This window comes from Erpetoichthys calabaricus, chromosome 1, assembly GCF_900747795.2.
Source record: "Erpetoichthys calabaricus chromosome 1, fErpCal1.3, whole genome shotgun sequence".
Lineage (NCBI taxonomy): Eukaryota > Metazoa > Chordata > Cladistia > Polypteriformes > Polypteridae > Erpetoichthys > Erpetoichthys calabaricus.
The window spans coordinates 285629078-285657017 of NC_041394.2; positions in this window are offsets into that span (position 1 = coordinate 285629078).

Genomic DNA, 27940 nt, shown 5'->3' on the forward strand with positions numbered 1-27940 from the left:
AATATGAAAATGTGAGCATGTAGCACAGATCTGAAATTAAGTTATCTACCTGTATGAATACTTTAATGCTTAAAATAATTATTTGCTCTTGTCACACACTCGCGATTAGGAGGAAGATGAAAGGACCAAGTGAAGGTAATTACCTTCCAGCCCCTTTGGGGTTATAAGGGGTGTTGGTGTGCACTAAACCTGCTTCTGTTGTCTCTGCAGGCCAAATACAGGAAAACCTACCTGCTTCAACATTGATGACATCACTTCCAGCTCTGGAGACAAGAACAATGTTACTTCTGGTTCTAGCGCCAAGAACATATCAGTTCATCACTTCCAGCTCTGGAGACAAGAACAATGTTACTTCTGGTTCTAGCGCCAAGAACATATCAGTTCAGTCTGGAACTCAAGGAGTACACATTGTGCTCCTGTTTGCAGCCAGGGACAATATACGGGTGGCTGCCCAAAGCATTTTTCCTGTGTTGAGGCTGATTATTTCACACTCTTTTTAATTTCTGCATGACATAAAAGTACATTTTTATTGTACTATTATGTATGTACTGTACTAAATTGCATGGACAGAGAGTGTTAATAAATATAAAAAAGCCCTCTTTAAAGCTAGCTCAGAATACTATTCTACATTAATAGACAGCAATAATAAAAATCCTCGGGTACTGTTTAGAACAGTGGCTAATTTAAAAGGTGGGAATTCAGATCAACAGTGCAAAATACCAACAGATATTAGCAGTACAGACTTTATGAACTTCTTCAATGAGAAAATTAAAAATATAAGATCCCAGGTCTCTGCATCACAGTACAAACCAAATACTAGCTTAGCAGACCCTGCCTCACATTGCATTCAGCACTTTAGTAATTTTAATCCTGTAACTGAGCAGGAAGTCTTAACTTTAATTTCTAAAATGAAGCCCACTACTTGTTCCCTAGATCCAGTGCCAACAAAACTAGTAAAAAGTGCAATGGATGTTCTTGCAGCACCTATTCTAAACATTATCAATAGTTCATTATTGCATGGCACAGTACCCGATGCACTAAAAGTGTCAGTCATTAAACCATTACTTAAAAAGTCAGACCTAGACCCACACATACTAAATAATTATAGGCCTATTTCAAATCTGCTGTTTCTCTCTAAAATACTAGAAAAAGTAGTCTCCAGTCAGCTTCAGTCACACCTTACGTATTACAATTTATTTGAGAAATTCCAGTCTGGTTTTCGCACTGGTCATAGTACAGAAATGGCACTAACACGGGTTTAAACGACATTCTGATATCCTCTGATGAAGGAAACTCCACTGTAATTATGTTGTTGGACTTAAGTGCAGCATTTAACGCCATTGACCATTCTATTTTACTGCACAGGCTAGAAAATGATGTTGGGCTTACAGGCACTGTGCTCGCTTGGTTTAGTTTTTACTTATCAAATCAATTCCAATATGTACAGAAATGTGCTGACAGTACTCCATCATTATACACAGAAGTTCAATATGGTGTCCTGCAGGGCTCAGTACTGGGACCTTTACTGTTTTCACTTTACATGCTTCCACTGGGATCTATCATTAGGAAACATAATGTTAATTTTCGCTCGTATGCAGATGACACCCAGTTATACCTTTCATTTAAATCAAATGAAGTTTTAAAGGAGTGGATGAATGAGAACTACTTGTCTTTAAACACAGATAAAACAGAGATGTTAATTGTTGGAGGGAATGACGCTGATCATATCAATATTTTGTCATCATTTAACTCAATTGGAATCCCAGTCAATTTTACTGAATCAGCCCGCAATATAGGAGTTATCTTTGACTCTAGCATGTCATTTAAAGTGCATATTGCAAAGTTGTCCAAAACATTTTTCTTCCATCTAAAAAATGTTAGGAAATTAAGGCGCTTTCTAAATAAACAGGATTCTGAGAAATTAATTCATGCATTTATCTCTAGTAGGATTGACTACTGCAATGCGGTTTTCACTGGATGTTCAAACTGTTCTTTATACAGCCTCCAGTTAATCCAAAATGCGGCTGCAAGAATTATTACAAGAACAAGAAAATACGAACACATAACTCCAGTTCTTAAATCCTTACACTGGCTCCCGGTTAAGTTTAGGGCAGATTTCAAAATCCTCCTTTTAACATATAAAGCATTAAATGGTCAAGGTCCGGCTTACTTGTCTGAACTTATCATTACTTACAAACCAGAGCGCACATTAAGATCTCAAGATGCTGGTCTGCTTATGGTTCCAAGGATTAATAAAATAACAGTGGGAGGTTGAGCTTTTAGTTACAGGGCCCCTAAACTGTGGAATGGTCTGCCTGCTACTATAGGGGATGCCCCTTCGGTCTCAGCTTTTAAATCCCGGCTGAAGACTCACTACTTCAGTTTAGCATATGCTGACTAGAGCTGCTGATTAACTGTACATACTGCATCTCTGTTGTTAGTCATTAGCACTTAAACATAAGTAACATGACAGTTATAATTGTATACTAACCCTCACCTATTCTGTTTCTCTTCTCGGTACTCAAATGTGGCACTTGGTGCCACGGCCCTCCTGCCAAGTTGTTTTGCCTGCCTAAGGTAAAGTCATCCCTGATGGAGGATCGCAGGAATCGTGAGAAAGAGGGGTCCTTTCATTGGATTGGCTGGCCCAGCGCTGTTTCAACCGTGGAATGGCCAAATGGGGGAGGCAGCTTGATGGATGAGGTCTACTGTTAAATTCTGCTCCATACTTCTAAATTTTTTTTTTTTACTTCTATTGTATTGAGGATTTGTTCTGTTCTGTGTATTGTATTGTATTGTATTGACCCCCTTCTTTTGACACCCACTGCACGCCCAACCTACCTGGAAAGGGGTCTCTCTTTGAACTGCCTTTCCCAAGGTTTCTTCCATTTTTTCCTACAAGGTTTTTTTGGGAGTTTTTCCTTGTCTTCTTAGAGAGTCAAGGCTGGGGGGCTGTCAAGAGGCAGGGCCTGTTAAAGCCCATTGCGGCACTTCCTGTGTGATTTTGGGCTATACAAAAATAAACTGTATTGTATTGTATTGTATTGTATTGTGACAAAATATTTAGAGTAGGATTTGAAACTATTCTGTAAGCTTTGTGAATCATTTCCTGTAGTGATAATATTTATAGTTGTGCTTGACATAAGAGATAATTTCCACAGAGTGCTCATTTCTAGCTTGTCCATTTGACTATTGAGACATTTTTTATGACTTTAACAGAGATAAAAGGTCAAATAAAATCATATAAAATAAAATTGCCAAAATTCATAGCCAGAAAAGCCCAGTATTCAGTCTACAAGATTCTGCTTCATACCATGTGACTCTGTGATAAAACATAAAAGTTCTAGCATCTTATGAAATAATTAACTATTTCTTGAGACAAGACAATGATCACATGGCAGCCATAGTAAAAACATGTGATTCAATTCACAGTAATGAAAAATGACAGCTCTGTAGGGGCAGTCCAAAAAATAATCTTTGACAAAAGTGTAGCTGTAAACAACTTGGTGAAAAAAGCATTAACAGATGCCAGAAAAATCCTGTTTTCCCATAGGGAGCTTTTATGAATTTGTTGAGGAAGATTGTGCAGAGTCTATAAAACAAGAAAATAATTTGATGAAAATATGTTTTCACTTTGAAAGATTAACAAAATGGTTCATATATTTGAAAACCCAAAGGTTTATTACATGATTTCATGAGCCTAACAAGGTTATGTGTTGTTATGTTTTTCCATGTCCCATAAAAAACAGCTGCCCTAATTTTTTGAACAGCAAAAAAGAAACGTTCTGTCAAATACGATCTCTGTAGCTGCTGCTATCTTGTGATGTGAAATGGATTATTATGGAAGAAAACATTTTCACATTTTCATTTTTATAAGTACATATCCAGAGAAAGAGAAATTTCCCTTTTTAAAAGGCAAATAGTGCACAAAGTCATTTCAATTTTAGAGTAATGTAACTGATTTCAGTAGGGTCTTCTAACCTATATGGGTGAAATGATAAAATATCAGCGTACCCAGAATGACATTTGAACCACCGTACTGGAAAGATCTAGATTTAGGCGGAACAAGCTTTACAATCCACTCAGGGATTGCACTGAGATAAGTGATGGAAATGTACCATCAGCCCACTTAAAGACCAACACCTCTGTGGCAATTTCCACCTCCGGTTAGATAAATAATGAGGGACTGAGTAAACCAATTTTGTGCTAGACTTTGTATCATGATTAGACTAGTGTAGTTACATCATTTTCCCTGCCACTTTAATGACATTGGACCATATTTAATGTGCTCTTGGCCAGGATAAATACACATAAAAAATGGAAAATTTGTAGTTCTCACATCTTTAGACAGTTATAAGATTCCACACACAAGCATGAAAGCAAATCTCAAACCGATTAAAAGCTTATCATATTGCCAAATAATTAATTAAAATGTCCAAGTTACAGAAGAACAAGTAGTGATAATCAATCATCGGTGTTATTCAGTGATTGAAGAGTAAGCATAGAAGCTCACTTATGAGAATAAATGAGCAGAATTATGCACATATTCAGTTAACTTTTATACTAAGTAGAAAACATTGAGACTCTCACTTTGAAAAATAAAGCCAATAAAATGAATATAGCCATTGTTTGGGACAATGCAGAATTTGCATAAAAAAATTAAAGAATAAAGAAAACAAGTCAAAATTGGCATCAGAATTGGAATTGGCTAGTTCTAGTATCATGGAATTGTTGATTGGTATCAGCCCTAAATACATCTGATTGGAGCATCCATACTGAGAAGGATTTAAAGGTTTATGTTGACACAACATTTTCATCATCTAAGTAATGCAGAGAAACTATTAAAAAGGCAAATAAAATATTAGGTTAATTTATAAAAATCAAGAGACATTATTGTCACTAGTAAGACCACATCAGGGGCCTCATGTATAAATAGTGCATATGCACATAAATTTTGCATATTCCCATTCCCACGCTCACATAACAATGTATAAAAACTAAACTGGGCGTAAATCCATGCACCTTCTCATGGCAGCACCCCCCACCTTGCATATACACGTTTCTGTTCGGTTTTGCAAACTGGCAGCACCCAGTGTCAAAACAGTGCTACTATTTCTATGTGGTCTCCCTTGTTTCAGATTTGACACGGGATTTATCAAATACACCAAAATTAATTGCGTATCTTTTACAAATTTTATTTACTTGATTATAATCATTCTGTAACAATATATTGGTGCATGGAATGAACAAACTATTCCAAATACCATAGTTGCATTAGTGTTGTTACTCTCAGTGCACCACTCAGAGTATTTTAATCCATTGTATGTGTGTGTGGTATCACTACCTCACAGGAGCTGATTGGAAAGTTCTATAGTGGGTTGTGTCAAGAGCGCAGAGGATTATCGAGATACAGCTTCCAGCCCTGGAGGACATTTATAGCACACGCTGCCTAAAGGAAGCCACCAGCATCTGCATGGATTCCACTGAGCCATGCAGTCTATTTGAACTTGTTCCTGGCTCGCGCTTGATACTTGCTGGAACTGGCATGACCTTGGATGGATGGAATAATTAAATATGTATAATGAAGATTTTTCAATGTTCCATAAAGGTTAAAATCGGCGTTCTAAGCTTATAGCTAGCTTTACATTTATTTCAGAGCTCATTGGGTGGCAATTGGTTATGTGGAGAAAGAAAATTGAAAGACAGGAATTGGGGGTTGGTATGTTTGACAGAGACAGTACTGCTGCATTAAATTATTCCATTCGGGGTCGCACAAGTCCCAGCAAGCATCGTGCAGGAGGCAGGAACAATCCTTGGACGGGAGAGACAAGAACAATCCCTTGACAGGGGGCCAGCTCATCATTACTGCTGCGCTACAGTGCCCCCACATGGTTAATACATGCTTTAATACATTTCATCATGAAAATGATATTAAGTATATGTCTTACTATTCCAAAATGTCCTGAGAGCTGTAATCATGAATGTAATGCATTCTGTGTGGACATCAGTGCTTGTGTGCTCTTCCGAAAGAGAAAGCCCGTTTAAGAAGCATGTAGTGATTAATGACTAGGTCAGGGAACTCATGCTATTTTAGTTATGATGAGATTTGAGAAACTCTAGTAAATTATAATATATTCTAATATATTAAACATTGATTTTAAGACTAAGTTTGCGACATTCTACTTTAAAGACAAAATAAACTGTGAGATTGAAGTTGAAATTTCAAAATTTAAATCTACATTTCAACCTTTTTTTCTTCTTTACTTTGTCCCTAATTTTTTTTTCTTTTCCCTGTGACCTAATACGCTTCTGTATAACACTCTGACGGTGGGCTACTACTCACCTCTTCACCTCGACTCTGATATCTGACCACTTCTTTTTATTTATGTTACTGAGCAACTGTCTGAACTTGAACTTTCGAGTGTCTCCGCCACGCTGTATCACTCCATTACTTTCCTTTTGTTGTTTATAAACCTGCTTAAGCCAATAAATAGTATGTTTTTCCTTGCCTCCACTTCCACTCCACTTTTTTTCAGTGCTTTTGCTATTGCTACTGTCTTTTCACAAAACACTGAACATAATGGGCTTTTATATTGATTTGCATATTCAAAGGGGTGCAAATCTGGGAGGAGTCGGGGTGGGCAGCAGGCATGTGCATGTACGCTACTTTCACGCTGACCGAGATTTATGGAACTGAAGTATGTGGAAGTTGGCTTAAGCACGGTTTTGTGTATCTAAATTTGTTTGTACATCACACATTTCCAATTTTGTCTGTACACCATGTTTTAGTGTGAATTCTACGCACAGTATTATACATGAGGCCCCTGGAGTATTGTTTGCAGTTCCAGTCAGGAAAGACATAGCAGCACTTGAAGCTGTACCAAGGAGTGCATCCCAGGTGTTAAGGACATGTCCTTCTCTGACACATTCAGAGAATTAAACCTGTTTAGTCTCGAGCAGAGGAGACTAGTGGAAATTAAGTGGAAGTGCACTCAGGACAGAAGTCAGAAAGCAATTCTTTACAGAAAGAGTTGTGGGACTCTGGAACAAACTACTGAGACAGATACAGTAGTTGAAGCCGAAACCTTGACAAACTTTAAGAAGTATCTGGATGAGATATTAGAGCAGCTTAGCTATTAGCTAACAAATGAGCCTGATGGACTGAATGGTCTTTCATTTGTCAAAGTTCTTATGATCTTAAGTTATTGAAGCTAGTTTGGAAATAAAAATAAGGAAAAACAGCAAGACGACTGTTCTAAAAGAGTACATGGGAAAAAGTGAAAACACAAGCAGTACAGGTTTAAGGAGCGGTGCAGTAAGCTATTCTTTTCTTAAAAATGCATTTAAACAAGAACATCTCATTGCTAATATTGTTAACCACATTTCTTTTATATTTTTAATTGTTTTGCCTACTAATAGATGGCACACATAAAACCAGCTCATACCCATGTAATCTGTTACTATGTTTTATAGTTCAACTTAACTAAGCTGCCAGCAAAGAAACAAAAGAAAACATCTTTGAACTTTTTTTTCATTGTATAGTGTAATAATTAAAGATTAATTTAGGGTGCAAAACAAACAAGTACTTATTTTAAATGGACTACAAAAAACTAATTTCAAACAACAAATAATAAAGCAAGTACAAACTGGAGTGATTAAATTCTTCCAAATCAAAATGAAAATGTTCTTTCAGAATTGTTTCTGTTGTTTACATCTCATGTGAAGATGTACCACCCCTTTAAAAACATTTTTCCAACGTAATTCAGAGTGAAACTCATTCATTATTTCATTTTTCAACTCTTATCCGAGACCAGATTATGTGGGCATCAGTCTTAGTAAGCAGGCTCGCATGTTCTTTTCACAAGCCACACTTGCCCATTCATACTGTGTGATCCCAAGGTGTTCCTGGGCCATCTAAGAGATATAATCCTCCCAGCGAACCTTGGGACTTTCCTGGGGTCTCCTCCCAGCTGGTTGTGCCTGTAAAACTTCAACAGGGAGGTGTCTGGGAGTCATCTACATCAAATGCCCGAACTTCCTCAGTTGGCTCCTCTTAATGCAGAGGGTCAGCAGCTCTACCCAGAGCCTCTCCCAGATGTCTGTGCTTCTCACCCTATATCTGAGGGGGAACCCAGACACCATGTAGAGAAAGTTCATTTCGGCCTCTTGCACCCACAACATCATTCTTTCAGTCATTACCCTAAGCTCATGAACATTTGTGAAGATAGGGATATAGATCGCCTTCTGGCTCAGCTCCTTCTTCACCTCTACAGATTGGTATAGTGACAGCATACCTATACTCGCTGCCTCTATCCATATCTTGATCTCACCGTCCCTTTTTCCACCACTTGTGAACAAAAGACACGAGGTACTTATAGTCCTCCACTTGAGGTAGTCACTCACCTCCCACTCAGAGAGGACAGATTACCTTTTTCCTACTGAGGACCATGGCCTCATATTTGGAGTTGCTGATCTTCATCCCTGCTGCTTCACTCTTGGTCAGAAACTGTCCCAATGCATGCTGGAGTTAACAACAGGACAACATCATCTGCAAAAAGCAGCAGTGTAATTCTAAGGCAACCATACTGGACCCCCTTCATCTTCATATCCATCCATCCATCCATTTTCCAACCCGCTGAATCCGAACACAGGGTCACGGGGGTCTGCTGGAGCCAATCCCAGCCAACACAGGGCACAAGGCAGGAACCAATCCTGGGCAGGGTGCCAACCCACTGCAGGACACACACAAACACACCCACACACCAAGCACACACTAGGGCTAATTTAGAATCGCCAGTCCACCTAACCTGCATGTCTTTGGACGGTGGGAGGAAACCGGAGCACCCGGAGGAAACCCACGCAGACATGGGGAGAACATGCAAACTCCACGCAGGGAGGACCTGGGAAGCGAACCTGGGTCTCCTAACTGCGAGGCAGCAGCGCTACCACTGTCCTTGAAAATCACAAACAGGATAGGAGATAAAGCACAGCCCTGGTGAAATTCCACACCCACTGGGAACAGTGCTGACATTTTTTCGAGTATGGGGTAACAGCTCTCAATGTGATTATACAGGGACTGAATAGCCCTTATTATGGGGTCTTGGAACCCCATACTCTCCCAGTATCTTCCACAGAATCACTCGAAGAACACAATAATATGCCTTCTCTAAGTCTACAAAGCACATGTAGACCAACTGGTCATACTCCCATGCCCCCTCCAAGATCCTCATGAGGGTAAAGTATCGGTCCACTGTTCCATGGCCTGGATGTAATCCACATGGCTCCTCCTGGATCTGAGGTTCCACACCTTGGTGGAGTCTCCTTTCCAGTACTCTGGCATAAGCTTTTCCTGGGAGACTGAGGAGTGTGATCCCCTGATATTTGGTTGGAGCACACCCTTCAGTTCCCCTTTTTAAAAATGGGGACCACCACCCTGGTCTACCACTCCAGGGGCAAGGCTCCCTATACACAATATTGAAAAGGCGTCTCAGTCATAACAGCCCAACCACAACCAGAGCTTTCAACATATCTGGGCAGATCTCATCCAACCCTGACGCCTTGCCACTGCAGAGTTGCTTGACTACCTCAGTGACCACCAACAGAGACATGGGCATTGATCCCCCATCAACTTCTGGTTCCACCTCCACCACAGAGGATGTGACCGTCACATTCAGGAGCTCCCCAATGTTCCTTCCACTGTCAGACTACATCCTCAGTCCGGGTCAACACTTCACCCTTGCTGAGAACAGCCTGTTTGAAGCCTTGCCTTCCCCTTCTGAATCACCTGATGGTTTGCCAGAACCTATTTGATCCCAATTGGTAGTTTGTCTCTATAAACTGCTCCCATACCAGGGTTTATGTTTCCCTGACTGCCAGGGCCACAGCCTTTTTGCCCTGTTGGCATCCCTCGGCTGCTTTGCAAGTCTCCCGCACTAACCACACACAGAAGGCCTTCTTTTTCAGCCTGATGGCATCCCCACCTCTGGTGTCCACCATTGGGTCCTTGGATTCCACTAGGCATCTATGGCCTTCAGGAGGCAGCTCTTGGCAGCTGCTTCCATGATGGAGGCTTTGAACAAGACCCATTCGAACACTATGCCCTCAGCCTCCCCCAGGATGCAGAAAAAGCACTTTCGGAGGTTGGAGTTGAAAGGCTTCTGGATAGGGGCCTCCCCTAAATGTCCCCAGTCTGCAATCACTACTTGCTCATTCTTTCCAGGTCTGTCCAGGTGCATCCCCCACCCTCTGACATAATTTGCCATCAGGTGGTGATCAGTTGACAGTTCTGTCCCTCTTTTCACACGAGTGCCTAGAAGATATAGCCTCAAATCTGATGATACAGTAATCCCTCGCTCTATCGCGCTTCGCCTTTCGCGGCTTCACTCCATCGCGGATTTTATATGTAAGCATATTTAAATATATATCGCGGATTTTTTGCTAGTTCGCGGATTTCTGCGGACAATGGGTCTTTTAATTTCTGGTACATTCTTCCTCAGTTGGTTTGCCCAGTTGATTTCATACAAGGGACGCTATTGGCAGATGGCTGAGAAGCTACGCAACTTACTTTTCTCTCTCTCTCTCTTGCGCTGACTTTCTCTGATCCTGACGTAGGGGGTGTGAGCAGGGGGGCTGTTCGCACACCTAGACGATACGGACGCTCGTCTAAAAATGCTGAAAGATTATCTTCACGTTGCTATCTTTTGTAAAGCTGATTCCTGAAAAGACATGCTGCACAGTGCTTCACATACTTAAAAGCTCGAAGGGCACGTATTGATTTTTGCTCGTTTGTTTTTCTCTGTCTCTCTCTATATCTCTCTCTCTCTCTCTCTGCTCCTGACAGAGGGGATGTGAGCTGCCGCCTTCAACAGCTTTGTGCCGCGGTGCTTCGCATACTTAAAAGCCAAACAGCCCTATTGATTTGTTTGCTTTTCTCTATCTCTGACATGATCTGCTCCTGACGCTCCTGCTCCTTTGAAGAGGAAGATATAGTTTGCATTCTTTTAATTGTGAGACGGAACTGTCATCTCTGTCTTGTCATGGAGCACAGTTTAAACTTTTGAAAAAGAGACAAATGTTTGTTTGCAGTGTTTGAATAACGTTCCTATCTCTCTACAACCTCCTGTGTTTTTGCGCAAATCTGTGACCCAAGCATGACAATATAAAAATAACCATATAAACATATGGTTTCTACTTCGCGGATTTTCTTATTTCGCGGGTGGCTCTGGAACGCAACCCCCGCGATGGAGGAGGGATTACTGTACAATTATAAAATATATCATAAATCTTAGGCCTGAAGTGCTCTGGTACCAGCACACTTATGAACATGGTGTTTGTTATGGACAAACCATACCTAGCACAGAAGTCCAATAACAAAACACTGCTTGGGTTTAGATTATGGAGGCCATTCCTCCCAATCACACCCCTCCAGGCATCTCCATTGTTACCCTTGTGGGTGCTGAAGTCACCCAACAGAACTATGGATTCCCTCCTGGCACTCCAAGAAGACCTGGTATTCCAAATTACCATTGGGTGCTTAAGTAAACATGTCAATCAAAGTCCTCTTTTCAGTGCCCTTCAGCCACACAAAGGTAGCCCTTTTGTTCTCTAGGTCAAACATGGCATTTACCAGGCATGGGCTCAATAAGAAACCCACTCTTGCCTGATTCCTTTAATTTGGAGTTGCCCAAGGGAAAGGTTAGTCCAGCCTCTTTTGAGAAGTTTGGTTTATGTGTCTGAGTTCCAGTCTGCCAAAGACCACCCTTGAGGTCACATCACACTTAGCCCCTATTCCTCCTGCAGGTAATGGGCCCATAGGAGTGAAACTTACTCTTATAAAATATGATAGGAAACTATTTGTGATCCCAATGAAACCATCTGTGTGAGGCACCTGATAAATTGTAAACAAATGGATAAAATAACCTTCACAAATAATGTTGCATATAAAATAAAAATAACAGTATGTAATGACATTTAGATCCTTAGACATTTAAGCCTTCTGGATTGCTGTTGTAGATTTTTGGTCCCCAAGCACCAGACAGAATTGTTTTCATAAATAGTCCTCTGGTATTAATTCTGTGCAAATCTAAATACTTCATGCTGAGACACATCTTAAACTACACAGAATATAATACTAAATGTGGAGATAATATCAAACATGTAAACAGAATGCAGTTCTAAGTATTTGGAACAAGGCAGGAACAAATAGTGTACAGGATGCCAGGGAATCAAACACACAAACAAATACAGTGCCATTCACAGCTGAAACCAAACTCATTCACTAATCTAATAAATGTCTTTAGCTAAAAGAAAACTGGGGTACCTAAAGAAAATGTCTTGAAGCACAAGCAAAACATGCATGATGCACACAAACAGTAGCCTGGACCATTTGAAATCTATGTTTGGAAACACATTTTTATTTTACATTTTGCATAAATGCTCATTTTAATTTATTGTGTATGACTACATTATTTTTACCCAAGAGGCATTTTGCCTTGTTGGTAATATGCACATTTATCTACTTTCTCAGTGTTTACGTGCTTCTTTCATGCTTACTTCTGCCACTATTCCATTTCAATAAAGGCCACTCTCATATTACTGCCTGTGGCGCTTCAAGGGTACAATCATTTATCAGAATTAAAATGTAATCTGTTTTTTTTTGCTGTTTTTTACCATTCATTTTTAAGTTATATTTAGGCATCTCATGTGATTTATCTTGATGTCATTATTGTGAGTATTAAGGCAGAACACTTTTATGTTGTCTGCATCTGTGCAACATCACTACTCTCCAAAGCAAAATATGTCCATTTAATTTTATGAAGATGGAGCAACTATAATGGCTGTGGTTTGTGTTTTGTGAGCACCCTGCTTAAAATACATTTTGAACATCACCAGGTTTACCACCTTTTGCATATTGGTGCCACTTAAATCATGTCCTGTCTAAAGGTAATGTTAGCTATACATTCAAGTTATCGATTTATACAGCAAAGTAAATGAAAGTAAATGTTATGTTACTGAAAGAGCTCTATTGAATTGAATGTTGTAAAGATGCAATGCTCTTTGTTACAGTACATCGTATACCCCCAACCCCTCTTTCATATCATTTAATTAAAGGCCAAGGCTGCTGACCTCTGTAGTTCAAGATCGATTTTACAACAATGTCTAATTGTGTGTCATTCAGCTTAAAAATGTCTTTTTCTTATATGTCTAATCTTTGACTTAATCCTAAATTATCCACAGGGTAAAGAAATATTATGTGTTTGTGCCATTTAGCTTTGCTATATAAAGAACTTTGAATACTTTAAAAACTTACTCAAATATATTTCCAGACTTTATTCTTTGTTTAGCTCTTACATGTTAGGGCCTTATGATGAAATGCACTTTTGAAATAAAATGTTATTAAGCTTCATGCTCAATTTACCTATAATATAAAGACCACCTTGCTGACAGGTTGTATTATTGTTTCTTAAAAAGGATAACAATATCAAAGCTGCCATCCTTACCATTACAAAAACATTGCATTGTCGTGCACCAGGAGGAACCCAGGACCCACTGCACCAGCATAGTGTCTGACAATCAGAACAAGGATTTCATCTCGATACCTAATGGCAATCAAGGTGGCGTTGTCTAGTCTGTAGAGGTCTGTGCGTTCCTCCATGGATATGCCTCCTCAGGTCATCACTGACCCACCACTAGACCGGTCATGATGAACAAAGTTACAGGCAGCACAACATTCTCCATAGCTTCTCCAGACCCTTTCACGTCTGTCACACGTGTCTGATTGTTTGGTCACAGACATTCACACCAGGGCCCTGCTGGAGGTCATTTTCTAGGGCTCTGGCAGTTCTCATCCTGTTCCTCCTTGCCCAAAGGAGCAGATACCGATCCTGCTGATGGGCTAAGGACCATCTACGGCTCTGTCCAGCTCTCCTAGAGTAACTGCCTGTCTCTTGGAATCTCCTCCATGCCCTTGAGACTGTACTGGGAGACACAGCAAACCTCCTGGCAATGGCACGTATGGATGTACCATCCTGGAGAAGTTGGATTACCTGTGCAACCTCAGTAGGGCTCAGGTATCATCTCATGATACCAGTAGTGACACTGACCATAGCCAAATGCAAAACTAGTGAAAAAACTGTCAGAAAAGATGAGGAAGGAAAGATGTCAGTGGCCTCCACCTGTTAAACCATTCCTGTTTTGGGACAGTCTCATTGTTGCCCCTCTAGTGTACCTGTTGTTAATTTCATTAACACCAGAGCAGCTGAAACTGATTAACAACCCCCTGTGCTACTTAACTGACCAGATCAATATCAATATCCCAGACTGGATGCTATACTCTAATTAAAAAGTGTTCCTTTAATTTTTTTGTCACTATATATATTGTGACAAGAAGAGACCCGAGACATTGTAAAGGTTTGGGGCAGCCACCCATATAATGTGTTCCAGGCTGCAAAAAGCAAAAAGGTTGGTAGCAAGTAAAGTTTACAAGACAGAGTCCAAAACAGAACTGAGTTCCAGAGGAAGGGAGTGAGGCTTTATAGGAAGTCTGGATGAAGTGATGTCGTCCTTGGGGCCGGGACTGGAAGTGATGTCATCCTCGGGACCAAAAGTGGCGTGTCCTGAGTTGAGGCAGTGGCTCCTGGTGGGATTTCCCGGGAAAGGTTTGCAGGGAACTTAGAAAGAACATAAGTGCACCCCGCCACCTCCTGGGCAGATGTGTTACCATTATTCTCCAAGCCCTTCAGCTGCCTCCTATTCACACATGTGACAATATATATATATATATATATATATATATATATTGTAATGGAACTGAGTCGTCAGTGAACCTCAAACCCCACCACTAACACATAGAGAGTCCTGAGTTCAAATAATGGATGGTTTGTTCACTACAAAAACCTCCAAAATACAAAGCACAAATCCCAGACTCTCTCTCTCCACATTAACTCTCTTCTTCTCACTGCATTGCCCCTCTCCTGTCAAGTGTTGCTCTACGTCCTCTCAGCTCTGACTCACCTGGATAGGGGATTGCAGTTCCTTTTATCAAGTACCCGGGAGTACTTCTGGTGCCAGGGCCACTTCCTGATGGAAAGGCTTCCAGGTCATATGAAAGTCCAATATTCTGGGGAGTGCATCTCACTGCAGCGCCCTCTTGCAGCACCCACAGACCCCAGCAGGTCTGTGTTGCCGGACTACAACTCCCAGCCTTCCCTACTGGTTCCCAAATGGGTGCTGATAAGGAGAGCTGCTGTCATCTAGTGCCTAGGGGGAATAAACATCCCCCAGAGATAGTCCTTCCCTATCCTCTTCTTCTGTCATGGCCAGGGAAGGTATGAAGTCCATGTATGGTCGGGCAGCCTATTCATTTATTTGGGGCTTTATTCTTAGAGATAGTTGTATGTGAAAATCCCAGTAAATCAGCAGTTTCTGAAATATTCACACCAGCCCAAATGAGTTTTCTACATTCAAAGTCACTTGAATCACCTTTCTTCCCCATTCTGATGCTCAATTTGAACTTCAGCAAGTCTTCTTGACAATGTCTACTCCTGACCTCACTTCCACATATAGCCCCTTGGACACACCTCTTCCTACTTGCTGTCTATAAAGCCTTCTACTTTCCTTTGTTTTTCCTAAGTGATTACTCAGTCAATGCGGTGGGTTGGCACCCTGCCCTGGATTGGTTCCTGCCTTGTGCCCTGTGTTGGCTGGGATTGGTTCCAGCAGAACCTCGTGACCCTGTGTTCGGATTCAGCGGGTTGGAAAATGGATGGATGGATGGATTACTCAGTCAAGTATAATAAGTGCTTTTTCTCTTTTCCAGATTACTGTGAATATACAGGGTGGAACTCCAAACCTTTTTTTGTGTCTATTGCTCTTTTCTCAATATACTGTATATCTATATATATATCTATATATAAATATGTATATGATGAAACAGGACAGAAAAGTGAGCAATAAACTATTCAGGGCTCTGCCTTTTAAATGTTCTAAACATTGTTTGAGAAGCATGTTATGCAGTCATCCTGCAAACCTGCAGCTGTTCCTGCACATGGGTGGACAAGAATGTGCTTTTACCCCATTGAAATAATGTTTAAGAATGGGTTTTCAAAGGGCATGCTGTTTCTTAGCCATCAGTTTACTGTCTAACAGAGAGTCAGCTTGTAGATAAGAAAGTATCAGTATGCAGCTGCAAACATTACACAGTAGGAAAACGAAAATACTGAGCCACCTTTGAGTGATCACCGCGACTGTTAAAAGCAGTGAATCATCAGGGACGCTGGTCACAATATACTGTATATACATATTATATATATATATATATATATATATATATATAATGACAAAACCACTAGGGGGTGTGCCACCCACCCAACACAACACAGACAGACACAGGGAGGCACACTTATAAAACATGAGTGTTTTTATTTTTCTTCACTAGTGGAGAATGTCTTCCCTGTTCCCACGAACCCACAACATAGTCCAAGCACAAACACAATCACTATATTCCTCTTTTCCTTCTCTTTCTCTCTTTTCTCCTCCACTCCTCCTCGGCAAGCTTCGACCACCTACCACCCGACTCTGGCTCCCCGAGTACTGTCCGCTGGCCCCTTATATAAGGCACCCGGAAGTGCTTCAGGGGCTTGTTGCCCCACTTCCGGCAGCACTTACGGGTGTGGTGGAAGAACCGGCCACACAAGCTCAGGAACAGCTGCAGTACCCCCTGGCAGCACCTCTGGATCCCAACAGGGCTGTAGACAATTCCATCTGCCATGAAGTCCGGCGGGAGTCAGAGGCACTGCTGCAACCAATGGGGGCTACCATCTAGCGCCCTGGGGGAGGTTATCCTTCCAGCAAATAGGTGTCCTGGCCGGGTAAGAATCCCAGCCATCTGAAAGATAAATGAATTTAGAAGTCCATAGATGTTGGAGAACCACCTGTTTCGTGCTAATGTCCTAAAAAAGGAACTGAGATAGGTGCTTGGTGGCACAGGAACAGAAAACAGTGGCACAAACTGCCTGGGTAAACTATTTGGCTTCTCACCCTTTAAGGCTCTCTCTATCTGATCACACTGAGGGATGTCCCGCTTACAGAAGGTCTGCTTCTCAACTGACGCAGTTCTTTTGGGGACGCCAGTATTTCTATGGCTTGACTAGAAGGAGCAGGATTTCTGGGAATGTTGTGGGCATAGCTTAGTTGGCCTCCCTAGACATTTTCTTGTTACTGTGGAGGGAAAAAGAGTTGATAAAGTTAGGGACAGAGCTTCCACTCATCCTGGGCAGGTACTGCAAGCATCAGTAAAATCTGATGGGCGATCTTTACATGCCCATGCATGACCGTATACGTATGTGTGTATGATGCCTACTCTTTAAAGAATACAACTCACAGGATCCAAATCATAAGCTGTGTGACATATGGAGCAAAAGGCTGATCTCTGGAGAAATTCTTCTGACCTTTAGGTTTACCTAAAGCCCACCGTTAATTTTCATATTTTACCAGGCCAGTGTGCTTCAAGTGGCTATGCAGTGTTTCAATGGAAAAATGTAAAATCTTTAACACTTTAACCATATATAAGTGAAAGGAAAGTTTCTATCTCTGAACTGTATAAATGTAGAAACTGATTTTGTAATTCTAATAGAGGCCATGTGATCTACCATTGGGTTTTAATTTATAAAGATGACAATTCTGTCCTAACCTCTGATTCGCTGTGTGTTCCTGTGTGCTGCACACAGTTGATGACCCAAGACAGTAACTTACAAAAGCATTTAGACCTGCTAAGAATTTCCAAAATCTGAGGCTATAAGTGATACTTACAGTCTTGTTCTAACTGGAATGGAATTTTTCAAGGTCACATACTTTAGGGAAAAATCTGAAGAAAAATTGATTACTTCTCAATAGATATCTTGAAGTCAAAAATTGAAATCTCCTACTTGAATTAGTATTTGGAAACCATATAGTAATATTTTTGTCAATTCCGTTTGCCACAACCTAGGCCTTGTAGATTTTTTGTCTACCAAGTTCTGTCACTGGACATTGTAAATTTTGTCCCATTTCCTTTGCAAACAGAAAGAGCTTCACAACTTTTTTTTAAACTATACTACAGAAACTCGATGGTGTTGAAGTAGGGACATTGAATACACAGCTCATGGACATTCTCCTTTTCACTTGTGAGACTCTGTAATGGTCTTTTGTTCCAAAGGTTAAGATTATTGTCATGCTGAAAACTAAATCTTTTGCCAGTCTTCAGTTTTTTGCAGACTGAAACATGCTACTCTGCGATATTTTAGGGTATTGAGTGCCGCCCATTTTTCCTTTAACCATAAATTGCTGCAGAGTCTCTAATAATGAGCAGAGTGCTTCCAAACATGAAATGGCTGCTGCCATGCCTTTCTGTAAGCATAGTGTTTCTTACTGATAATAGTGTTTCTGTCTGCATGAAATGTAGTACTTTTAGCTTTGGCCAAAATACTAAGTTCTCTCATTAGAAGGCCTTCTCACAAATTTCAGCTTGTTCACAGCAGTGGATTCTGGCACATGTGAGACAAACTTTAAGATAATTACTTTTACGTGTTGTTTTCTTTCTTGATAATCTCTGATATAGGCCAATGTAATGTGGTGCTCTGGAAAACATTTTAATGTCACTCTCACTCACTGAACTCCACCAGGTGACTGTTGGTGTCTCAGTGACTGCCTGAAGAGTTTGAAAAGTCACCAATTATTTTCACTGGGAGTTTTTAAAATTTTAAAAAGGTGCACGGTGTGTTCAAATTGGAATGGACTACAATGATGTCTAGACATTTACTTACATTAGGTGCTAAAATACGGAATAAGTATACAGTATGTTAAAACAACATTTAATAAGAATGGCTTCAGACTTGCCCTTTTCCATATTTGACAAATGGTTCTTCATTTAAGTACAGCTACTGCAGTGAAAAGATTATAAAACTGGTCAAAACCTAATTAAAGCAAACAATGAAGTCTAATTATGATAATTAAATAATACAATTTGATATTAAAGAAATTTTCACTAAATTGTATAACTGGTCAAAATCCATTAAAACTAGCATCATATTTTATATATTAATGTCTACAAATAAAACATGAAAAATACTGAATTCTGCATTGTGTGTGTTCAATTACATAATAATTTAACTAGCCAGCATTTACAAAAAAAAGTTTGTTACAAACCATTATAAGAATTTTAAATATATAAAGCCTGCATCCTGTATATTTAAGGAAATACTATAAGATGTTAATGTATATTGTACTAATTTCAGTCTGTGGATTGATTAATAATAAATATATAGGTTTAAAGCATCATTGCTGTCACATGTACACATGCATCTCAAGAATCACAGAACACATTTGTCCCCATTTAGGGAACCAATGCAAGTTCAACCTAACAAGACAATAAAAGATTTTTGCAAAATAAATTAGACAGGACTTACATAACCTACTGTATGTCTTCACCATCCAACAGTTTGTCAATTAATTTATCTCTAATAAGAATTATTATTATTAGTAAAAACCAAAAATCACAGTTATGTAACCTTAGAAAAGTTGCCAATAACAGTACAATAGAAGTATAATTGCTACAAATAAAACCCACATTTTTAAATGTTAAAAAGGAAAGTTTATGTTTAAATACCAAATAATGACTCAAGATGAAATTTAGTGCAATATTTGCAGCCCAATAATACAGTTTACAGCTACCACCTTAAAGAATGATCAGTTTATCTAGTTGACAATTCCAATGCTAATATAACTCTACATCTTTCATTATCACCTAATCATGAATTATTATTCTAGTGGGAAGTCCCCCACAAAGTAGGAAGACGGAGACAAGATAAACCAGACACATTTCTGTGTCAAAAAGAAAACTGCAGGGTTGTGGAGAAGCTTGAGCAAGAGTCACACCAAGTTACTGTGCAAAATTAGGTTCTGCAAAGCTATAAAAAAGTGGCAAAGACTGCTTTTGTTTTGGACTTTTCAATTTTCTTCACTATAAATTGATGTGATTCTTTGGAAAAAATATTTTAAAAGAAAATCCCATAAGGAGGCTTCAGCTAGTTGTAGGGCTGCCTGTGATAATACAGATGAAATGACATGGTTTTCATAATTTTGGGCTGATTTTATAAGTTAAAGTTTAAATGTAAAGGTTAAATTTAAAGTTAAATAACATTTATGCCTAGTGCCTCCTTTATTCTGGGAACTTGGAAACTGTTGTTCTGAAAAATAATGGCAAAACTGAGATGGGAAAATTTAGTTTAGGCATAAAGTGAGGAGTGCTGCTTCACTGCCCCTTAAATAAAGGTGCTAATTAATGGAAAAGAAGTGTAGTAACAGAAATCTATTTCCAGGCAACTGAGAATACTATACAGTGGTGCTGAAGGGTAAAATAACAAAACAAATCAGAGCATAAAAATGGTGCATGAAATTAGCATAAAATATGGCTGCATAAAATTATCAAGAAAAATGTGTGAATTAAAACAAAAAGACACAAAAAAACAAAACCTTAAAAATCAGTATATGCATAAAATAAACAGAGAAAAATGGTGCTCAAAATTAACATCGTAAAGAGATTGCACGGATAAAAATTGGGTTCTTGAAAGAAACATCAAAAATGAATCAGTGAAATAAATATCAAAAACAGGGTGTGTGTGTTTTTCAGAATTTTATAAACCATTTTTTCTCCCTCTTTGGATGCTACAAACTAATTTTTCAATTCATGCACTTTTATTCGTCTTTGTATTTTGCTATTTGGAGCCATCATAATGTTGGACTTAGACATCCAGTTATCAAGTCATCCAGTTACAGCTGAAATCATTTAACAACTATCTGGAAATGATATTAGGAGTTCTTAGCTAGATGCAAATGTGACAGGCTTGATCTACTGAATGTTTTTGCAATTTCTTCTATTCTAACATTAAATAAGCATTTGCTTTGTAGTAAAATGTGTACATGAACTAATACTACAGTGACAAGTGGATTCTACACACTTCTTTACATGATGCCCTGAGGGTAAAGCAGACCACCAAAAGAAAAACTACTATCAGCACTGAAAGTCATTTTTACACAACAATTCAAATGTATAAACTACTTGCATAGACGTTACAACAGTTTACGACAAAATCTTAAAACTTTACACATTCAGTGTTCATTTCCTTTTTCTAGTATGGTTTTGGACTATCTCATTAACACTCTCTTTAACTGTTTAACACTTAGGTGCATGAAGTCATTGAATCAAGAAAGGTTATTTTTGGAGGTTTGTGGAGAGAAAATATTGGAAAAATGAAAAATTACGATAGTTACAAGAGAGCTATTGATTAGGATAGGTTGTGTTACAGTGGCAGTAATTGACTGAATTAATGGAGAACTAACATCTGAAAAGGAAAAGGAAAAGAAAAACAACTAAATCATTAATACTCCACATATGACTAAATGACAATATTCTCGGTTGAACTTGTATGGCAATTAATCAGCCACATCAATATAAAATCATCAGCATTGCTTTTAACTTGCAGCATATGTAAGAACAGATAGGAACACATACTGTGTCTTAACCTGGAGGAAAAGTTGTTCATGATGAAGCATAAATAATTAATGTAATTCAATGTAAGAGTGTGAAAAATATTGTTGACTTGACAAAAGGGATACGCTGATAGTATGGATGTGTAGGCTGATTCTGGAACTGAGGGATATGAGCTATGCTGACAGACTAAAGGAGTTTAAGCAAATGGAGATCAAAAGGTGACATGATTGAATAACAACCACATTTATTTTTATAGCACATTTTCAAGATATAGCTCAAAGTGTTTTACAAAATGTAATAGAAATGGTTACAAAAAAAATTAAACTATGGAAAAATAATAAATAAGCTACAAAAAATAAATCAATATGGGCTTACATAACATACATATATAATTAGTAAAACAGTATTGTCCCTATGTATAATATTGTATTGTAATTTTCTAAAGATGTGTACGATAATAAGGTCAGATGGCCGATGTTCAAAATTATGAATGGAATTAGTACAGTGGATCAAGGCTGTTACTTTAAGCAAAAATCTTTAGCAAGAAAATGAGGACACAGTTGAAAAGCTGTTAAGGGAATATTGTGCACAAGTTTTTCTTCACAGAAACAAATAGACATATGGAATAAATTACCAAGTAGTGTGGTGGTGAATAGGACTTTATGGACAGATCTTGAGTTGATGATTTTTAGACAGTCTAGGTAAATAGGCATGATGAGCTTGTTGAGCTGAATTGCCTGTTCTCATCACAATTGTTCTAATTTCCTGTATTTCTTACAATTTCAAGCCACAGCAGTTAAAATGAAAAAATGGGCAGCACATTGCAAGTGCAATATAGGTGGTTGAATAGGCAAATCTGTGTGGTGGTAACAAACACATGTAGAACACACCTCTGATATGAATAATGTACAGTATGTGGTCACTCAGTACAAATATCTTTTCATGGGGATCCAGAGATTCTGTACTAAATCATCGCTGTTTCAGAAACACAGAAGATTGCACTAGGGGATCACCTTGCACAATCAGTTAAGCTGTAGATCATATAATGACTTTGTTCACATGTGCAGAAACGTTAAGCTGATCACAAACAAAACTGTACAAATTGTAAATACTATATGTGTTATCAGACACGACCAGTGATGTAACTGATTTGCATCAGGCATAATTTTATAGGTTCCATTGGAAAGTCACACAAGTGAGTCATTTCATAGTCCAGGTTCATGAAGAGAAGAGAAGGCAAGAGTATCTGAATAGGGATTAATCATGTCAAGAAAATGATAAATTGGTGCCTTTTTCTGCATCAGGTGTCTTTCTTCTTAAACATATGAATACTTTTAAACTAGTACTTAAATTCGTGAAAGTTAGATGTTAATTTTTAGTGTATGTTACCTTATATAAATATTCTGTTGCATATGGAATTAAAATCAGGCATGAGCTTATTATAACTGTTTAGCTTATAATAAATATGCTTTTAAGAATTTTTCCATCTTGCTTGCATTGATATTATATGTAGGAAACTATATTAAAAAATGTAAAAATTAGTTATCTCAAAGGTACTGTAACATATTAGATCCTTTATTTAAAATAGTATGCCAAGAAGCAAATATTACCATAACTGCACAAAGACCTGAGTCTGCAGGGAAATAAGCATGAAGGTAGTACTTTACCTTTTCTCTTTTACTTTTATACAGCTACAAAATCCCCTTAGGAATTACCTTAGAAATAATCTCTAACACTGAAACGTAGCATATGGCTCAGGTGGTTGAAACATTTCTCATTAGCACATTGATAAATGAATGCCTATACAGCAGAATGAACTGGAGAGAAACTATTACGGATTCCCACTAGGTACCATATCAGACATTAGTGCTAAATAGAAATTCATCTGTAAACACAAGCTGCCTTATTAAAGTGCTTAAATTTTATGATAACATTTTACTGATACACTTAAGTTTGCATTTATTAAATGACTATTTTAATGCAAAAATAAAAATATGTTTATAATATTTAATAAACTTTGCACTAAAAAGACATGCATGCAGTGTTAATTCTAGGCCCTAAATTGTCCTGGTGTCAGTGAGTACTGCTACATTAGTGCATCTGCCCTGTAATGGATGGGCACACTGTCCAGATCTGGTTACTACCCTTGCCCAGACACTGATTACCTTCTGATTCTATAAGAGGCACTACAGATTACCAAGATGGTTGCAAAAAATAAAAGTATTTTACATACAGTATGCTTTGTATTAGATGAAGGCATTATTTAATAAGTTTAAATTGTAATGGGGAGTGTAAAGGCAGTTTATTAGTCATAGGTCTGAAAATGATTTCTAATGGCCCTTGATCTGGGGTGATATACAAGCCAACTTTTGTGGTGGATAGCTTCTTTATTTCCATCTCTACATTATAGGTTGCACTTATTTAACTAAAAAGCTTCCTTTTTTTTTGGTTTTACACAGGTATGTCCAGGTATGTACATTCCCTCTTACCTACGAACACTTCACATTTTACTTCACATTTCTAATAATTACATCCCACTCTTTCAGATTATGTCCGTCAGACATAACATGTGGTATGTTAAAAGAAAAGCCTGATCAGTAAAATGTGGTCTTTGTAAGCACTGGCTCTTTTCATTGTTGTTTACTGTCTTCTGCAAGTATGAATATACAGTATATCTAAAGTTATTCAAGCTGCCAAAAAAAGAAAACAATCAAACCATTCTGTCATCAAACACATTTGTCTAAACACTTGTTCACAGTGCTGTAAAAATGAAATAAGGTGTACAGTGGGTTATTTCTAAATGCATGCAGAGATGACAACTAACTTTCTTCCTGTAGATTATTTTCTCCGGAATCTTGCTTGCTGGAGTTTTTATTTTCTTCTTCTCTCTGGCCCTCAGGCCCTATTTAATTTACAATCATAACCATCAGAAACTTAAAAGCTGAGATTAATTCATGGTAATTTAAGATATGCCCATGGTAAACCGTAAATACAGGGTACAAATTACCATTGATGAGCCAGTGTCATATCAATTGGTGGCGACGTGGAAAGGGACATGAAATGTTGGATCAGTAAGGTGCCTAGTGTGTGTTCCGATGTTTACACCACTTCCAGTCATCCTCGTCTGTTAGTACAGCATTAAAAATTCAACTGTATGCCACGATTGTCATCCCAAATGCCATCAATGCCAGTGAAACCTGAGGGAACAAGAAACAGATTGAACATAAGCCCAAAGTCTTTCACCAGTAGTGTCTCCGACAAATACTCAGCATCTCATACACAGAGAATGTTACAAATGATGAGGTGCTGAAGCAGAGTGGGCCATGTGGTACTATGATATTCTGTGCTAATGCTCTGCAGCTGCAGTGACTTGAGTAATGTCCCCATGCTGGAGAGAGGACTGATGTGTGCTGGATACAATGTGAACCTATGTTTTTAATTTTTTAATGGCTTTGCCGCAGATGATGAATTTAAACAAATGAGATTAAATAGAATAAAGCAATGAACCCATTCACTGCAAAAAATGAAATCAAAGCAAATCCAAGCATGTGAAAGGTCTTTTTTTCCCTTATTGTGAGGTTTATCAAGAAATGTATATTTAAGATTACTTTGCTTATTTTAAGAAATCTTGTCAAGAAAAATTTGCTTGCCCCATTGACAGATTTTTTTGCTAAATAAAATAGTTGTTTTGGATTGCTTTGACAACATTGTTACATAGTTTTCTAAATTAAAAGAATGCTTCCTTACCGCTGAAGGTTAAGTAGTTTGTTTATTCAGTTATCTCTATTACAAGAATTGCCCAAAATGTAACAAAATTTTGCATATGTCAGTCAAAATTAACAATGTATGGCTGCAGTTTATTCAGTAGTTAATTTGAAATTTTTCACATGCTACAGTAAGGCTGCAATACAATCCATTTCCTAGAACATGCACATTTGTCCCTCAAAATGACGTCCTACAGTAATGTGCATTTTAAACAATAAGCTGTTACCAAATTTCCTGTGGCAGCAAATAAAATTGGTCACTAACATTCACAGGCAGTTAATAGTATTATGCAGACTATGTTGGTTGATAAAATCACTTTAAATCAATAGGTTTCACATTGTCTAAGTTCTGAGAATACATCCGGATGTCAATGGAGCATCTTGCTCTGGCTCCTGAAAAACATTAGTCCAGTGTTGTTTTAGTGGGCTGATGAACTCATTTGAAAGAATTGATGGATTACTACCAGAAAGCTTAAAATGGTGCTCTTAGTAATCAATGGACGTTTGAGCAACATTACAGAAGTCTTAGGATTGTGACAAAACGAGACTCCAGACATAATAAAGGTTTGGGGCAGCGACCCGTATAATATGTTCCTGGCTGCAAAAAATAAAGAATTGTAAGACCAGAGTAATTTACAAGATGGAGTCCAAAACTGAAACTGAAATCCAGAAGAGGGGAGTGAGGCTTTATAGGGAGTCTTGTGGAAGTGATGTTGTCCTCGGGGCCAGGACAGGATGTGATGTTGTCCTCTGGGCCGGGACAGGAAGTGATGTTGTTCTCGGGTCCAGGACAGGAAGTGACATTGTCCTGAGTTGGGGCACTGGAACCTGGCGGGATTTCCCGGGAAAAGTCTGCAGGAAACTTAGAAAGAGAGTCAGTGCACCCCGCTGCCCCATGTTCGGGTGAGTCAGTACCATTCTCTAAACTCTTTAGCTGCCTCCTACTTGCACGTGTGTGACAGGATATTCAAAATTTTGCACACATTGGTCTGCTCGAAGCCTAGCTGTCAACCACAAAACTGGTCAGGTTTGTTCTACTATTAAGTGGTCGAGGGTGAAAGCTTTTTGTCACAGATCATTACTGGGTATAAAATATGAATCAAGCTGCAGTGACAAACTGTCTGTTGAAGGGTTTTATTTAACTTCCACAAGGAAGAAGTAGTTTAGATAGATAGATAGATAGATAGATACTTTATTAATCCCAATGGGAAATTCATTTAGTTTAAATGTTTAGTGTTTAGTGTTGCCCCTTCAACAAGGAAAGTAATGACAACAATTTTATGGAATAAACAAGGGCTGGTATTTGGAAGATATGCTATTTGATCAAACCATGAACTCAAACCATACTTTTAAACTCTTAAAAAGTTCCAAAAAAATTTAAGAAGAGTTTGACTTTGATCAAATGTTACCATGATCCACCTTCAATACACAACCAAACCCAAATTTGAAAACAAAGAAAGCATTCACAAAACTCAATGTGTACTGTTGTTTACCATCCACCTTACAGCACAGATCTTGGTCTCGTAGAATTCTATCTCTGTGCAATCCATAAAGATGCCATGTTAAAAATGTGTAAAGGTTAGGGAGTAATGACAAAACTACTGAAGAAGACAAAAAGTGGATAAAAGTACAAGATTCTGGAAGGTTTCTTACTGGTGCAAGGCTGGTGAAGTTGCCAGAGATTATGCAAAACATGATGAATGTAGCAGGTATATCTAGTTAACCAATGAGTTTGTTGAAATAATTATAAAATAAATTAATACCTATAAAAACTGTGTTGCAAAACTTTCTGGGAAATTTTCATATAATGTTACAATGATAATAAATTATTTATGGTTTGTCATGCTGCCGGGGCGGAGTGGTGGCTCTGAGGCTAGGGATTTGCACTGGTAATCGGAAGGTTGCTGGTTCGAATCCCGTAAATGCCAAAAGTGACTCTATTTCATTGGGCCCTTAACCTGCAATTGCTTCGTCCTGGGTATCATGTTGATCTGCATCCAGCCCTGCATGTAGGCCCTCCAACCTGCAGGGAAAAACCTGGGGGTTGGTGGCAGAATTGGCACTCCGACCACCATAAAAAAACTGACACTGGTTCCACTCCATCTGAACTTGTGTGGTGCTGAGGTGTCACCCGTTTCATGGCTACACTTGGGTCCCAATCTGGGATCCTGAGTTGGTTTGTCATGTGGTGGGTGCGACGATGCGCAGTATAAGCGTGTGCTCCTAACCTCTCATGCTGCCAAGTTCTTCATTAAAGTTCTTTTTATGGTAACTTTTTAGCTAGTTATGTTAGAGTTGTAAAATGACTTTAAAAAACATTACTGTATGACAACCTGAGAAAATTACCAGAAAGCTGCGTAATGCAAACTATAGCAGACGATCAACAGAGTTATAGTTAATCAGTAACAATCACTGGATTTGAAGCACTTTATTAACCAAATCATTTACAAAAATAATGTGATATTGTGGTTGTGCATACTGACAAATTAAATACATACACTTAACACAAAAAAATTAAGAAAAAAATAAAAAGAGTACAATACACTTGCCATATAGGTAATACATTTCTAGTTAAAATGTATTTTAATTCAATTCAATTTATTCTTAATATTTCACTTCCATTAAAATGCCCAGAGCACTTACAACTATA